Below are 16,144 nucleotides of genomic sequence, written 5' to 3' on the forward strand. Positions count from 1 at the left end.
GACTCTGTGCATGCTCTTTGAGACAGTGACCATGGACCTGCATTATATGACTGACAGACAAGAACGGTTTGACCTAAAAATATAAAAATTGAAACTACTGCGGAAAAAAAGATACTTACATCTTGGATGCCCTTGAGGTAAGCTAAAACATACCAAAAATTAATTTCAAAGTGAACTATCCCTTTAACACGCCATTTATGCGTTAACACGTAATTTACGTGTTAACACGTATTTACGTGTTAACGCATAAATGACGCGTTAACACGTACATACGTGTTTACTAAGGGTGTCACGATTCTCCAAATCCTCGATTCGATTACATTTTCGATTCTAAAGTCAAGGTTCGATTCGATTCTCGATTAAAAAAAACTTTTTTTTTTTAAAGCACAAGCTATGCCATTTTTAGACTTTTATGCAATATAATAATATCTGACCTTTGTTCGCAATGTACCACACACTACATTGTCAAATTTAAAACGTTTATTAACAACATAATGTAACAATAACTTACAGTATATCTTCAGTCAATTGGAAACTTAAACAATAAAACCTATTACCTATTATAGTCCTGGGGCTCCCTGGACTCCTCAGAGCAGTCACAGGCGAATAGCACGGCGTTTTAAATTGGGTTCCCACAGTGTTTGCAACGCAGTACGAGAGAACGCTCTCGTAAGGGAACGTACTTGGTTACTTGTGTAACCTCGGTTCCGTTAGAGATAAGGGAACGAGTTCTGCGTTGCCTTGCCGTGCTATTTTGCTCATATCAGGTACTTCGCTTCAGTCAATTTAAACCTAAAGTCCTTTGGCGAGTTTTCTCTGAATTTATACACTTCAGCCGCGTCCAAATTGGCGCGCTCGAGGTTGGCAGGGCGCCAAGCGCTCCTACTCGCCATAGGTTCGTGCAGTTGCCGCAGCACAGCCAATCAGCTCGCTCAGACGAGCTATGATGCTCTCGCTGTGCAGCTGCAATGCGTTTTAAAATAAAGGCTTCAATATTCTCGAGAAAAGGAGTTTTACCTATTACAGGCAAGCCGAGCTGACGTGACATATGGGGCGTGGCAGCATCGACGATTGCATTTTTTGATTCGATAATCGAGATTGAGCATTAATTTCGACCGATTTCGATTTCAAATCAAAATCGTGACACCCTTAGTGTGTACCTGACAGTTTCACACGTTTTGGCCCCTCTGGCCTTCCATACAGACCGAATTTCCCGACCTAAACATTTTGTGGGCGGGGCTAAGTTCGGCTGGCATCCAGGCTACACTTTCGTTCCAACAGAGGATAAATTGTGTCGTTATCTATGAGTATTGAGTGATGTAATATCCCAAGTGGACGCATGGAAGAGACGTGAGACTGAATGCTCTGAAAAGCCCTCGCGATGCTCATACTGAGAGGGAGATAAGACGATAGAGCAGCACGATTCATCTTTAAAAGACTATGATCTCCATTTAAACACCCATGCGATCTTGCTATTCATCTGTCTATTAAACTTTGACAAATTCATATCGCAACATTCAGGTCTGTTTTGGCGCTGACCCTGAGAGTCGTAATGAAACAGCTTCACAAACACTCTTTCCAACCTCATAGTATCATAATTTCTGTGATGCAATAGTTAAAATTATCATAGAAGTATTTGGATAAAAGTTTAAAGTTCAAATATGAACACTGATGTCTACGATAGCGATTCAAATCAGCTTTTGATAGAAACTTGGCGCTTAAAATAACGCATTTATCGATTACATTGTTTCGCCACTAAGTGGCGACAAGTGAATGTTAAAATATTTATTTGTTATTTAATCATTTATTCAAGAAAATGTAGTCCTGTATGATGCTTCTGAAATAAAAGTCAGAAAGATGTGATGATTTGTTTTTGTAAATATGACTCATCTTATACATCATATACAGTCTGTGTAAGTGTATGATTTAACTTTTCCTGATTGTCTAGTGTTAAAAAAACTGCAATATCATAATCTCAATACTTAAAATACGCAATTCTCAAAAAACAAAAAAAACAAAAAAAAAAACATGGTTAATACAGTTAAAACCCCAAAAGAACCATGGTTATGACTTTTAAAACTTTTTAAACTCAATTGCTTTTATTTAAAACATTGTTAACCTAGGTTGTTAATTTGATTTTGATCAAAATTGGTTCGTCTTAAACTCTACATGTAACGTCAGATAAAATGATCATACTCGGTTACTTACCTAACCTCGGTTCCCTGAGAGATAAGGGAACGAGTATTGCGTTGCAAACGCTATGGGAAAACTCCTTTTCTTGAGAATATTGAAGTCAAACCGCAGTGCAGCTGCACAGCGAGCACATCATAGCTGGCTGAAACGTGCTGATTGGCTGTGCCTGCGGCAACTGCACGAACCTATGGCGATTCAGCAAGGACGCGCGGTCCAATCAGAGTGCTTGTCGCCTTGCTAGCCTTGAGCACGCCAAAAGGGGCGTGGCTGAAGGGTATAAATCCAGCAAATATCGCCATAGGCCAGGTTAAATCGACTGAAGCAAAGCATCTGACATAAGCGAAATAACACGGCTAGCAAAGCAATACTCGTTCCCTTATCTCTCAGGGAACCGAAGTTACACAAGTAACCGAGTACATTCCCTTTCGAGAACGGTTCTCTCATATTGCGTTGCAAACGCTATGGGAACCCATTTTAAAACGCCGTGCAATTCGCCGATATCATCCACTATCCATCTATATGTTTCGTGACCAGAAACCCTTTGGTGCGGCCCCCGAAACAGACAAAGAGCTGTTCTGACTGCCTGAATGAGGCAGAACGCTCCAGATAAATTCTCAAAGCCCTAACGGGGCAGAGCATGTATGCGTCACTATTGTCTTCTGATGAGAAAAGAGCTTAGAGATTACCTGGGCTCTGAATGGAGTTGAGAGCACTTTAGGTACATATCCATGTCTTGGAGTCATTAGGCCCGAACTCAAGACAGGAAGCACTCGTAGAGAGAGCTTGTAAGTCCCCAACTCTTTTAACTGACACTAGAGCAGAGCGGTTTTAAGAGAGAGGGTCTTCAGATCAGCCGACTGGAGTGGCTCGAAGGGAGGTGCCTTAACCCTCTGGGGTCGGCAAACGCCGGCGCGTTTTGCTGGATTTTCTTCACATAGTAGCACAATAGACTTAAATTATTCTGTAATTTATGGTCATACAGAAAAAAGAAATATGAAAAAAGAATCTGTGATATGTCTACTTCTGTATGTGTCCACTTACAATCAAATCAAAACATTGTGATTTTGTAAAATAAAGAAAATAAACAGGGTGTGCTTTCTGCCACTCCGTCACGGTGAACTTTTTTTTCTTGAGTACATCTATAAACTGAAACAAAACTCAGCGAATACTTGCCACACATTTATGAGCCATATATCTTTAAACATTTAAGTGTGTACTTTTAAATGATCGGATTCAAAATGAAAACTACTATTCTCTGTTTAAGTAATTTGTATAAAACCAACAAGATGTCCAGTTTCTCAAACCCTTGCTCATTATTTTTTATTTGACCACGCCCACTCGCACAAAAGCGATGGCAACTTTTTTTATTTAGACCCGTGTTTACTGTTAAATAATGTGTTTGTGGATATCTGCTCAAACGTTGATATGTATAATATGGTAAACATAATGTTTCATATTTTGGAGCATGCTGTGCGTTTGAATGTTTCATATTCAAAACGCGCTGTGCGTTTGAAAAGCAAAACGCACCAAACATTAGGCTTCATGTTTTTTACTCCAATCTCATTTCATAACATCATAACGAATGGAAACATTTGAAGTGACATATGATAATCAATATATTTTTCTCTAGCGTAGTTGTTACTGAAGTGTTCCTTTTTAACGATATATAGGCCGCCTGTAATAGGCCGTTGTTATTATTATTTTATGCAGCACTACGCATAGCCTATGCCTACAACGCACAACAAACCTGGTGTTCATTATATATTGTTGGAAATATTTGTGTGTGTGTGTATTCTGTGAATTTTAAAAAGCAATTTTAACCAGAAGATTCTAAAATGTATTCCCAAAATCATGCATCCCTATAGTTTCTCTTGATATCAGCATGTTCAGAGTTTTTTTGTTTTTTTTTACAGGGACCAGATGACCCACTGATGAGTCCTGCTGACTTCAACATTCACATGAGTCTCTGTACATGAAAATGGTCAAGTGGAAAATCAAACACCTTGGAAATGAAAAGTATGCACAATGTTTTAAGGAATGGCACAAAGGTCTCTGTCTTTGGATCATTGTTTTCACTAATGTGCTTTTTTGTCATTAGTTGTGTATCTTTGGATTATGTTGTATTGTAAATAAATCCAAACAATCAAAAAGCCATTTTTTTAAAAATCTCCTCATTCTTGTGCAAGGTTGCTCAGAATGATTGTATTGTATTGTATTGATTTATTTGACCATTTTGTTAAAAATACGATACATCTTTGCATCATACATTAAAAGAAACAAAACAAAGTCAGGATAACATAATAAAGCCCTAGGGCTTATTTCCATTGAGGTCCTGAGGAAGGGGGGACAGAGCTAGTGGCAATAAATCAAGCATCACATCCATATAAACACCAAATAAAATCCATCAAAGCTATAAAATATTGTCATACTACAATTGGCACCTGAGCCATTTTTTCAGTGCCAGCTTAAAACCTACTAAACTTCTGGTCATCTTCAAATTTCCTGGCAACCTGTTCCACAAACTTGTTGCTACAAACAAGAAGGACTCTTTACCTAAATTACTCTTAACTCTTGGAGGTACAAAATCAGTAGAGCTGCCTCTGGTAGAGTAGCTGTGAACATCTCTCTCTCTATTAAAATAATTATTCAAATATTTCGGGACAGCCCCATGTACCGTCCTATGTACCATGCACAGGTGAATCTGAGAGACTCGATCTTCTACTTTTAACCACCCAATAGTCTCAAAGTGAGAAATATCAAGATGAGTTCTCATGGGGAGGTTCAAAACAAGCCTTATAACCCTATTTTGAGCAGTCTGAAGCCTGAGTTTCAGGTGCTTTAAGACACCATTGTACCAAGAACAACATGCATAATCAAAATAAGGCTGAATTAGAGCATTTGCCAGAATTAACATAGCTTTTTTGTCCAAAAACTTTGAGATTCTGGACAAAAAACGTAGTCTTTGATTTACCTTCATAAGTACCTTTTGTGCTTGGCCCACTCGAGACAAGTGGCAGTCCAGCACACAGCCGAGGTAACTAACCGAGTCCTTTACATTAATCTCATTATCACCAACTAAAACCTTAAAACCAGGGGATCTTTTCAATTTTATTTTTGAACCAAACAGTATGGTTTCTGTTTTCCCTAAGTGAAGTGATAGCTTATTATCTGACATCCACCTGCTGACATTCGATAGTTCTACACTTAGAGTTCTTTCAACTATGTTCTTATCTTTATGTGAAAACAATAACGCAGAATCATCTGCATATAAAAAAAGTGGGCCCAAAACACTCCCTTGAGGAACCCCACATTCTATACACTGTGGATGAGACATTGTTCCTCCAATATCCACCACCTGCTTCCTATCCTTCAGATAAGATCTCACCCATTTGACTGCTAAGTCATTAAAACCAATGGCTTTTAATTTACGTACCAAAATACCATGGTCAACGGTATCAAAGGCCCTCTGTACGTCTAACATGACCATACCACAAAAATGACCTTTATCTACCTCCCTCCTAATGTGGTCAGTTAGATACAATAAACAGGTGTCAGTGGAATGTGATTTACGAAAGCCAGACTGGAACTCATAGAGTAGATTGTGTGATGCGAAATATTTGTCAATCTGTTCAAAAATAATCTTTTCAATTATCTTTGACAGACTACAAAGAATAGAAACCGGCCTATAGTTTCCATGGTCTAATTTACTCCCTTTCTTGTGAAGTGGAATTACTCTGGCAAGCTTGAAATCATTAGGGAAATATCCTTGTCCAATAGACATGTTTATGATATGGGTGATACATGGGGTTATAACCTCAGCAGCATCTCTTAAAAATCTAGATGGAAAAAGCCAGTGGCACTTGAGCTATTCAGGTTTTTAAGTTTCTCAAGTACAACTGCCTCTGACACCTTTTTAAAAGAGAAGCCATCTGGTTTGACTTCTTGCCGAGAGTAAAACTCAAAGATGTGACTTTCACCGTACTGCCCTGACTGGACAGGTAGTTTTTCCACCAGTTTACTAGCAACTGATGAGAAGTAATTGTTAAAACTATCTGCCACTGTCATCTTTTCTGCTGTAACATTATTCCCCAAATCAAGAGTTATGTTACTAGTTTTTGTTTTCAGCCTATTACTGTAGCCAAGCTGCTTGAGGGACTTCCATAATTTACTTGAATCATTTCTATATTGCACAATTTTCTCATTAAAATAGGTCTTTTTACCATTGATCACTAATCTGCTCACTTCATTTCTCGCCTTTTTGTACTCTGCCCAATTCTGATAATCCTTATTTCTCTTAAATGTATCATACTTCTTATTTCTCATTCTAATTGCCTTGAGAATATCATCATTTATCCAGGGTTCTGTCCTCTGTTTAACTCTTACTACTTTAAAAGGGGATACTTTGTCTACAACTTCTAAAAACATACCTTTATATGAGCACCATGCTTTATCAACTTCCTTACAATGCAGCACAACAGACCAGTTTACTAAATTCAAACAGTCATTGAGTGCTTCTTTGCTATATCTTTTCAACGACCTAATTCTTATAGACCTATGGCAATTAAACACTGCTTTCTTAATCTTTCGAGTACAGAAAACAATAGAATGATCACTCAATCCATAATCAATTACTCCACTTTCTGTTATCCTAGACTTATCTGACACTAAAACAAGGTCAATAATAGTTTGAGTGGAAGAACAGACACGTGTTGTTTCTTTGATCAGCTGATGTAAACTAAATGAGCGACAAAAATTCATTAACGCCTTATAGCCAGAACGGTCAGTTTTTCGAATATCAGTATTAAAATCTCCTATCATGATAACTTCCGATTTGACAAAGTCCATACACTTTGAGCACACTTCTTCCAGAATTTCATAAAACATTGTCTTATCAGGTGGCCTGTAACATGCTCCAACTAAAATAGGCTTGCTCTTCGGCAACAGAATGTTTAACCAGACCGCTTCAATTTGGTCATTATTCAAGTCCGTTCTCTGATTAAAACCAATGTCCGATCTCACATAAACACACACACCTCCACCTTTACGGTTTCGGTCTCTCCTGATTAAAAAATAGTTCTCTATTTCAATTTCAGCATCCTTAATGGAGTCGTCCAGCCATGTCTCAGTAAAACAAAAAAGTCCCACCTTATTGTGTACTTGTGTGTGTTATGTGTATGTATGTAAATGTTTGTACATGTCTGTGCTCTCTCCTCCCCTTCCCCCCCTTCTCCCTGACCATCCTTTTCATTCATTTTTGAAGAACCAGTATAGGTAAAGGTTTATTCGTGATTCATTTGAATATCAGGAGTTTGACACATAAAATTGACTTGCTAAGAGCTTGGCTTTCTTACAATAAGCCCAGCGTTATTACACTATCTGAAACATGGCTGAATAATGATACATCTGATGCCGATGTCAAACTTGATGGTTATACTCTGTATAGAGCAGACAGGGGTACTCGTGGTGGGGGAGTGGCCACTTATATTTTATCTCACTTATCCTCTGAACTCATGATTCCAAAAGAGAGTGCTGTACATTTTGAATGCTTATTTGTTAATATTGCTCTTCATGAAAACAAGCAGATAACCATAGGTAACATTTATAGACCACCAAATTCCCCCGTTGAATCGACTAATTGTATTCTTGCTACTATTAATTCTTTAGACCATGCAAATGAGTTGATTCTACTGGGTGACTTCAATCGGAATTGGCTGGATCGTTCATCCTTTCATGAGAAAAATTTATTTAATGGTCTAAACCTTACTCAACTCATTACTGAGCCGACTAGGGTGGTTAACAAATCCAAGTCTCTTCTGGATTGGATTTTGGTTACCCACCCAAATAGAATCTTTCAATCTGGTCTATTACCAGATTGTTTTAGTGACCACTCCATCATTTTTTGCGTTTGGAAAATAAGACTACCACGAGTGCCACCTAAAGTAATTAGGATAAGACAGTACAAAAAGCTGAATACAGAGGCTTTTATTCAAGACCTAATAAGCATTAATTGGTCCAGATTTCAATTGATTCCCTTTGTTGAAGATGCCTGGAACTTCTTTCTTTCTGAGGTTCTTAAAATCATAGACCAACATGCACCTTGGACATCTGTTAGGGTTAAGGGAAGCCACTTACCCTGGATTGATGGTGATTTAATACAGTTATTTAAACAGCGTGATAAGGCCTGGATCAGATACCACACGACAAAGGACGCTGCTGATTGGTTAGAATATAAGAAATTAAGAAATGCCTGTACAACCAAAACAAGGAATGCAAAATCAAATTATTATAAGCATTCTTTATCTGAAGACTTTAAAAACCCTAAGCAATTCTGGAAGAAACTTAATACCTTAATTAACATAAACAACAAAAGTCTTCCTGCCAAACTTAGAGTGAACAATAACGTTATCACTGATCCTATCTCAATGGCCAATGCCCTTAACGAACATTTTTCTTCCATTTGTTGTTCAGAATCATTTGAGCGCACCTGTTCTATCATAACAGATACTGTGAACAACAGCTCATTCTCGTTTTCAACAATATATCCCTCTGATGTCCAACAGGCAATACTAGAAATAAAATCTTCTAATGGAGCTGGTCCTGATGGTTTGGACATTAAGTTGATCAAATTGTCTTCTCACGTCCTAGCATTTCCACTTTGTGACTTATTTAATTTGTCACTCTCAACATGCTCAATTCCATTAATGTGGAAATTTGCAAAAGTAATACCAATACATAAAGGTGGTGATTCAATGGATGTCAACAATTATAGACCGATTTCTATAATTAGTAATGTAGCTAAAATATTTGAAAAGCTTATTTTTAAGCAACTGTCCAGATACCTTAATGACTTCTCTCTTTTGACTCCTAATCAATCTGGATTTAGACCTAATCACTCTACAACAACTGCCCTTACAGCATTTACCAATGATATTTTTTCTGCACAAGATAATAATAGGTCTACTGGTGCAATTTTTATTGATCTCACTAAGGCATTTGACATGGTTGATCATTATATTCTTCTAGACAAACTATATGCTATTGGTCTTTCCAAATCAGCTGTTCTCTGGTTCAATTCATATCTTCATTTCAGACGTCAAAGTGTGTATCTTAATGTTTCTTTTTCAAAACCTAGAATAATGGAAACGGGTGTCCCTCAGGGTTCTTCTCTAGGGCCGCTTTTATTTTCCATTTTCATAAATGAGCTCCCTAAATTTAGCTTAGACTGTCAGATTCATCTATATGCAGATGATACAGTTATATATACATCTAAATTCGATATATCCGAGATTCAAACTTCACTTCAATCTGATTTTAATCGAATTCAAACATGGTTCTCTTCTAATCTGCTTCTTTTGAATAAAAAGAAGTCTTATAGCATGTTGTTCGCAACCAGATCCACATACCATAAACAAAATAATTTTCTTGAGGTTCAATTTCTAGATGGTATACCACTAGAGAATGTAGAGGAGTTTAAATATCTGGGCCTTTGGCTCGACTCTCAACTTACCTTCAGACCACATATTGATTCCATTATAAAAAAAAATAATTGTAGATTAAGACTGTTATACCGTTCTATTAATTGTTTTACAAAACAGATCAGATTAAAAATTATTACTCAGTTAATATTGCCTATAATTGACTATGCGGATGTTGTTTACCAGAACACAGCCAAAACCAACCTCAAACCTTTGGATGTGTCTTATAATAGTCTCTGCAGATTTATTTTAAGGTGTCCATTTAGAACTCATCACTGTCAAATGTATCTGTCACTGAACCTTCTTTCATTAAATGGGAGACGACAGTTTCACTGGTTGCAGTTTGTACATAAATGTATTTTTTCAAACTACCCATCCTATCTGAAACAACACCTGATTCTTTATCAATCATCTTACAGCTTAAGAGACACTGACCATCTTTTCTTTTCTGTACCACATATATCCAAAGAAATTGGGAGGAGAGCTTTTAAATTTAAAGCACCATCCGACTGGAATAGTTTACCTGGGTCTCTAAGATCTATCTCCTCCTTTCATCAATTCAAGATGTCTCTCCTTAACTACTTGTATACAAGCTGCAACTGTTTTTCTCTTGCCTAATATTTTCTCATATGAGCATGTACAGTATGTGTTTATGTATGTGTTTATGTATTTGTGTATGCATATGTATATGTATATGTGTGTATGTTTATATGGGACCATATATGTATGTCTATACTAAAGTCCTTAACTGTTGACCTAGTGGTTGGTATTGGGAGGGTATGGGTGGCTTTGGTGTGAGGGAGAGCTTTTGTACTTTGTTTGTTTTTTTGTACCTTGTCTTTTGTTTGTCTGTAAGCTATGTATACCTGTTATGTAAGTTTTTCTTTTCTTTTCTGAGGCCCCCTTGAAAACGAGATGTTACATCTCAAGGGGTTTCCTCTTAATAAATTTGAAATTTGAAATATTGCTGTTACTGAGGAGACGTATCTCTGTGATTTTAGGGAGAAGGCTTCTGATGTTAAGATGGAGCAAGTGAAGTCCCCTTGTTGAAAGAAATGAATCCACAATTGGCTTAACCTTGCAGGCATCCTCCAAAACCGAATAGGGTGACTGAACTGAACAGAGCTGTAGGACAGAATTCATGGGTTGTTTGCACTCATCAAGGGATACCGTTGTGTTTCCCACGTCCGGCTCTGATCTCTCAATGTCTCCATGCACTCCTTAACAACCGAACGTGTTACGTCTTTTTTATTTTGTTTCTCCTGTTCTACACTCCCGCCGGTCCAACCGGATCACACCCACCTTCCCATGTAACCCCAACCTTAAAGGGCTAGCAACATTTATCAACTCTACACCAACCTAACAGCTAGATCTCAAGAACCAGGGGCGTAGCACCAAATGTTGGGCCCCAGTCACAGAACCAAGAGGTGGGCCCCTCACAACACCATCAATATATCTTTGTGGGGCCCCCCCCTTCGCCAAGGGCCCGTTACTCAGTTCCACTATTACCCCCTGTCTGACGCCCCTGTCAAGAACTGTCAGGAACTTTCTGGAAAACAGTCCCATCACATTCGCTCTTGAAGATGATAGATGAAAGACGACGATGCAAACTGAAGGATCTTCTGTTGAACTTCAGTGACACTGAAGTTTGTTCAAACGGCTGTAGTTTCTGAAGCCAGTTTATACAGACATACTGGACCAGAGAAGTGTCACATTCAGTCATTTGAGTACAACATTAAAATATAAAAAAAATGTTTTATTTTTCCTTAGTTATTTTTTTTCTTTTCATTCGTTATTGATTAGTGATTATTCATTTCCATCTTTCCTCAGTTTCCTCGACTGCCTGGATCTCACCGCATTATATTATGTTGTCATCGGCTTGTTGAGCTGCTCTGGTCAAACGCTGAAATCCTCTGAACTCCCGAATCACACCACATCCAATTTGGTTCACAGCTGAAATCAGGTTCATCCAGCTAAACTCAGATGAGAACACTTCCACCAAGTGAAGTACACCTGAACCGATCATGTTTGCTGTCGAAAAGAGCTGTGCTACGAGCCGTAGCTTTGGAGAAGACGAGCATTGAAATCCAGCTGAAACCAAACCACTGACACAAGCAAACCACTGCAGTATCTGTGAAACAGACAAAGCTGGCCGGGTTACAGGTGTTTCAGGTATAGAGTCCGGTAAAGGCATATTGAGCTCAGTGTTATTATCGAGGAGAGATCGCTGGATCTGCTGTCTGATGCTTCAGTTCTCGGAGAGTCTCAGCGAAGAGAAGGAGAGCGTCGGTGAAGGAGAATGAGTTCCAATGGCAGAAAGCTGCTTTATAAAGCGTTTCCCTCGGCTTCTGCAACGGGCTTTCATTGCGCAGACTGTCCTCGCCCAGTGTTGCCAGATTGGGACAGGGATTTCCAGCCCAAAAGCTCACCAAAACCCGCCCACTCGGAAATCCGCCCAAAATCCGACTCCCCGGACAAATCGCACTCCCCTTCGCGAGTTTAAATGCACTACAGTAGCCTACACGATCGATTTTTCACACAGCGAGCACCCAGATCCTGCATGGAAGCTTTGTCTACACTTAAATAAATTAACAGAAGTAGATAAACGATGCAAAGAACAAACGCAAACAAACAGAAAACATGGCAGATAGATTCAAACCATAACTTCGACGGGTAAGGAATAAAGCTATACCAGCTATCAAAGCAAAACTGTTAATTTCACTTAATTGAACTGAACTTATCGTTTGTGTGTTAAACACGCTGTGGTTCATAGGAAAATATTGTATTACTCTCCCCATTGCACATGAATGTCATTAAAAATAATAATATTTAACCTTTTTTCCACAAAGATAGGCTTTAAGAGTTCATCAAATACATATTGTACATATATGAGGCAAATACCTGTCTTTTTGTTTGTTTGTTTTTTTGCTTAATTGCATCTTAAAAATAGAAATAAGACAAATTATTAATGATAATTGTGTCAGGATTCCATCTCCACCACCACACTTATCATCACCTCCACCCACTCATTCTCTTTCTCCGCCCTCTCATCCAGTCACCCGTTCATTATCCCCGGATTACTAATCACTGTCACCTGTGTCCCATCACCAGCACTCCCTTTATAAGGTGCACTCTCCCTGCAGTCACTTGTCTGGTCTCGTCATTACATGACTCACAGACTCCCCACTCACTTACCTGGATACTTAACTGTCGCTATTCCACATCCTTCTGCCAGTGCGCCTCATCCTGTTGCCAGTCCGCCTTCCACTTCAGCCTTCCATCCTGGGTATACTACGAGATAGTGGTGGGCAGATCGAGGCTTCGTGAAGCAATGAAACAGTTGAACCAAATGGGCCATATTGTTTCGAGGCTTCGAATCAATCCGACACCCGTCTCAACGGTGACACCTAGTGGTCACTTGCAGGTGTTGATCTGAAACAACCTTGACGAGCCATTAAAAAATGTTGTTGTTTTTTTATTATTGTATTTTTCTAATATGTGAAGCTTGTAACCTATTGGCTCCTCACTGTGCATAATGTTATTTTGGTCCTGCAAAATGAATATTAATAAAAGAAATCAAGCCACAATGTCTCACTTTTTTAGAGATTTTTATTAAAAAATATTAATTTCTCTGCTGTGGAAGGACTTAGCCTACTTATTTTTTTACAGATAATTTCTTTTTAAGAAATATTTCTTCTTTCAGATAATATTTTTTAGCTAGGACATACAAATGAGGAAAGATTACTGCTCTCTCTTTCCAGTAAGTTAGTGGATCATGAGTTCTGGGCAAATACGCAAATTTCAGATTCTCCTCAAATGGCGCATCATGGATGATGTATTGTTGCAGTAGGCTAGCTGCCGATCACAATACACACATCTCACTTTATTTGGGGTTTCTAAACAGAAATGCTCCCACACCACAGATGTACAGCATCTCTTCTGGGGAGCCTCCATTTTATCTATCTATCCAAATCTATCTATCTATGTATCTATCTATATGAATCTATCTATGTATCTAGATATGTACCTAGATATGTATCTAGATATAATCTATCTATGTATCTATATGTATATATCTATAATAATCTATCTATGTATTTATGTATCTATCTATCTATCTATATGTATCTATCTATTAATCTAGCTTGCTATATATATTTATATCTATGTGTAGCGGAGTAAAAAGAGTTGCTAGTTAAATTATATTAAAAGTGATGCAACTACGCCATCTAGGGGCAGTTTGATTCAGTGTGACTGTGGGATTTGCGTTGCATTTACCCACACTGGAGATAAAGAGATAATGGGTAAGTCACGCAATTTGGGAGGTCTGGGACAATCGATGTTTTCTTATAATTCTAAGTACATATGTCTCGTATTTTGTCATGCAATCAGGGCTTGACATTAACTTTTTTTGCTCACTAGCCAATGTGGCTAGTGGTTTTCCAAAGTTACTAGCCACACAGCATTTTTACTAGCCACATTTTGTTGTTGTGAAATTACCTGATAAAAGTTGACTATGGCGTGCTAAAATTGACTTGAACTAGATTTACAACCCTTTTAAATGTAAAACCACTGTACACACCCAAATCAAGACTACATAAATATATAACAACACAGGTAATTATCATTAGCTCTGATAAGGTTGTGTGTAAAGCTCCTTTTTAAAAATAAAACTATGTATTATGTATTATATGTCGCCACATAGCTCCACCGGCATACGGCGTAACTCCAGCAGGGCAGCTAGCTGTCTCTTCGTTTCTTGCTGAGTCCCAATTCGCATACTATCCGTCCTAAATAGTATGCGAAACTAGAATTAGTACGTCCCAAATCGTAGTATGTTGAAATGAGTATTCCAAAGATACCCGGATGGTCTACTATTTCCGGTTAGAATTCGAAGTGCAGATCAATGCACACTCTAACGGCTAATATCAGAGCCCGTCTACGGAGAGCCTTGGCACTTCCTATTAGCCCCATTGTGTCGATCTTGGTTGCAGTTCCATTAGAATTCCACTGGAGGTGATCGCGGGCGAGTGCAGACTGAATGGGAGTCTATGGGGCTAGACGGCTAAATGTGTCTCTTTCACCCGATTGCCGTTGAGAAATCTCAGATTTTATTGTAGGTTTTGCAAGTTCAACATGGGTTATAGGTCGAAAGTTGAATGAACGAGTACTTATTTCTTTTCGATTTCTTACAGGTTGAGTTGTTGTTGCCCATAACACGCTAGCATTCTGCTAATGACGTCAGCATTCTGACGTCATTGACATTTTAAAAGACTTTTTAAACCAAATAAGTGACTCTAAAAAATCTAACACCCAGCAATGTGTAATTTCTTTGCATCTCCTTTCGAATACAACATTCAAATTACTAGACAAAAAATTATATCCTGAGAAAAGTGGATTTTGAAGGTTTTTCGCCATAGACCTCCATTCATTCTGCACTCGCCTGCGAGCGCCCCCGCATGGACAGAGACGTGTTACTGCAGCCAGTCCAGAAACCGGAAGTAAGCAGAGAGTGCCAATTCTCTTCCTATTAGACATTCTCTGCTAATATTGCCCACAACCCATTGCGTGCGGGAGGGAGGAGCTTTGTGGTGATGGTGGTGATGTAAAGGCAGTCGGATGCTGCAGCGGAGATGCGCCCTCAGTTTTTAAGTGTAAGAATTCAAATGTTTAACCCTAATTAAAGTTATATTTTATTGTCTCGTAATATTAATGGGTTTATGTTGTGCCAGAAAAGCACCGTGTTTATCTTGTAGGGTCCGATGAAGATACTGAGCGCCTCATTGCAGGCTACAAAACAATAAATAAAAAGGCTCTAGTACAGTGTCATGCAAGTGTCTTTTTTATGTATTTCATTTGATGTTTCTGTCTTGACTTATTTGTAGTAATACTGTGGCTGTACAAATGTTAACTTTATCAGTCCAACCTAAGAAACATGGTTACTACACTTTTACTATAGTAAAAGCATGGTTCATTTTCATCTGGGTATTTTTAAGTATTATACATAAGTATAAGATAAAGTATAAAATACGTTAAACAATAGTTACACTATAAATTTTAAATATTTTAACTCAGAAAATAAGTAGCTTTCGTTACACACATTTGCACATGAATGTCAGAACCAGCCGCCTCACAAACGACCTGCGTTTGTTTGATCTACGACGACGCCCTGCTTCACTCCTACATTTGGTAAAACACATTGTAAATGTATTGTGGAAAAAAAGATGGGAATAGTAAATAAAATTATATTGTATATATGAATGAATGAAATGTAAAATGTTTTGTTAACAGTCGCGGTGTGCGTAACTAGGCAACCACGTTGTCGTTTACGTTGCATGACGTCATCGAAGTATGTCCCAGAACGTGCATACTCTTTTGCTACACACTCAAAAGTATGTACTTTTTCATCACAAAAAAAGTACATACTTTTAGGTCGTAGTATAAGTAGGCGAATTGGGACTCGTCACTAGCGCGCA

The 16,144-nt window shown here is 38.3% G+C and overlaps 1 protein-coding gene across 1 annotated transcript in view; it reads right to left on the bottom strand.

Annotated features, from left to right (window-relative positions):
• Positions 1 to 4,712: 4,712 nt before the first annotated feature.
• The window catches only part of LOC309479783 (uncharacterized protein), a gene marked incomplete at its 5' end in the record, with an annotated part of 175,423 nt that continues 163,991 nt past the window's right edge, over positions 4,713 to 16,144 (bottom strand). The window contains one exon of the mRNA XM_082143970.1: positions 4,713 to 5,372. The remainder of the gene's footprint in view (positions 5,373 to 16,144) is intronic.

Source organism: Leuciscus leuciscus (genome assembly GCF_965113295.1).
Source record: "Leuciscus leuciscus genome assembly, chromosome: 17".
Lineage (NCBI taxonomy): Eukaryota > Metazoa > Chordata > Actinopteri > Cypriniformes > Leuciscidae > Leuciscus > Leuciscus leuciscus.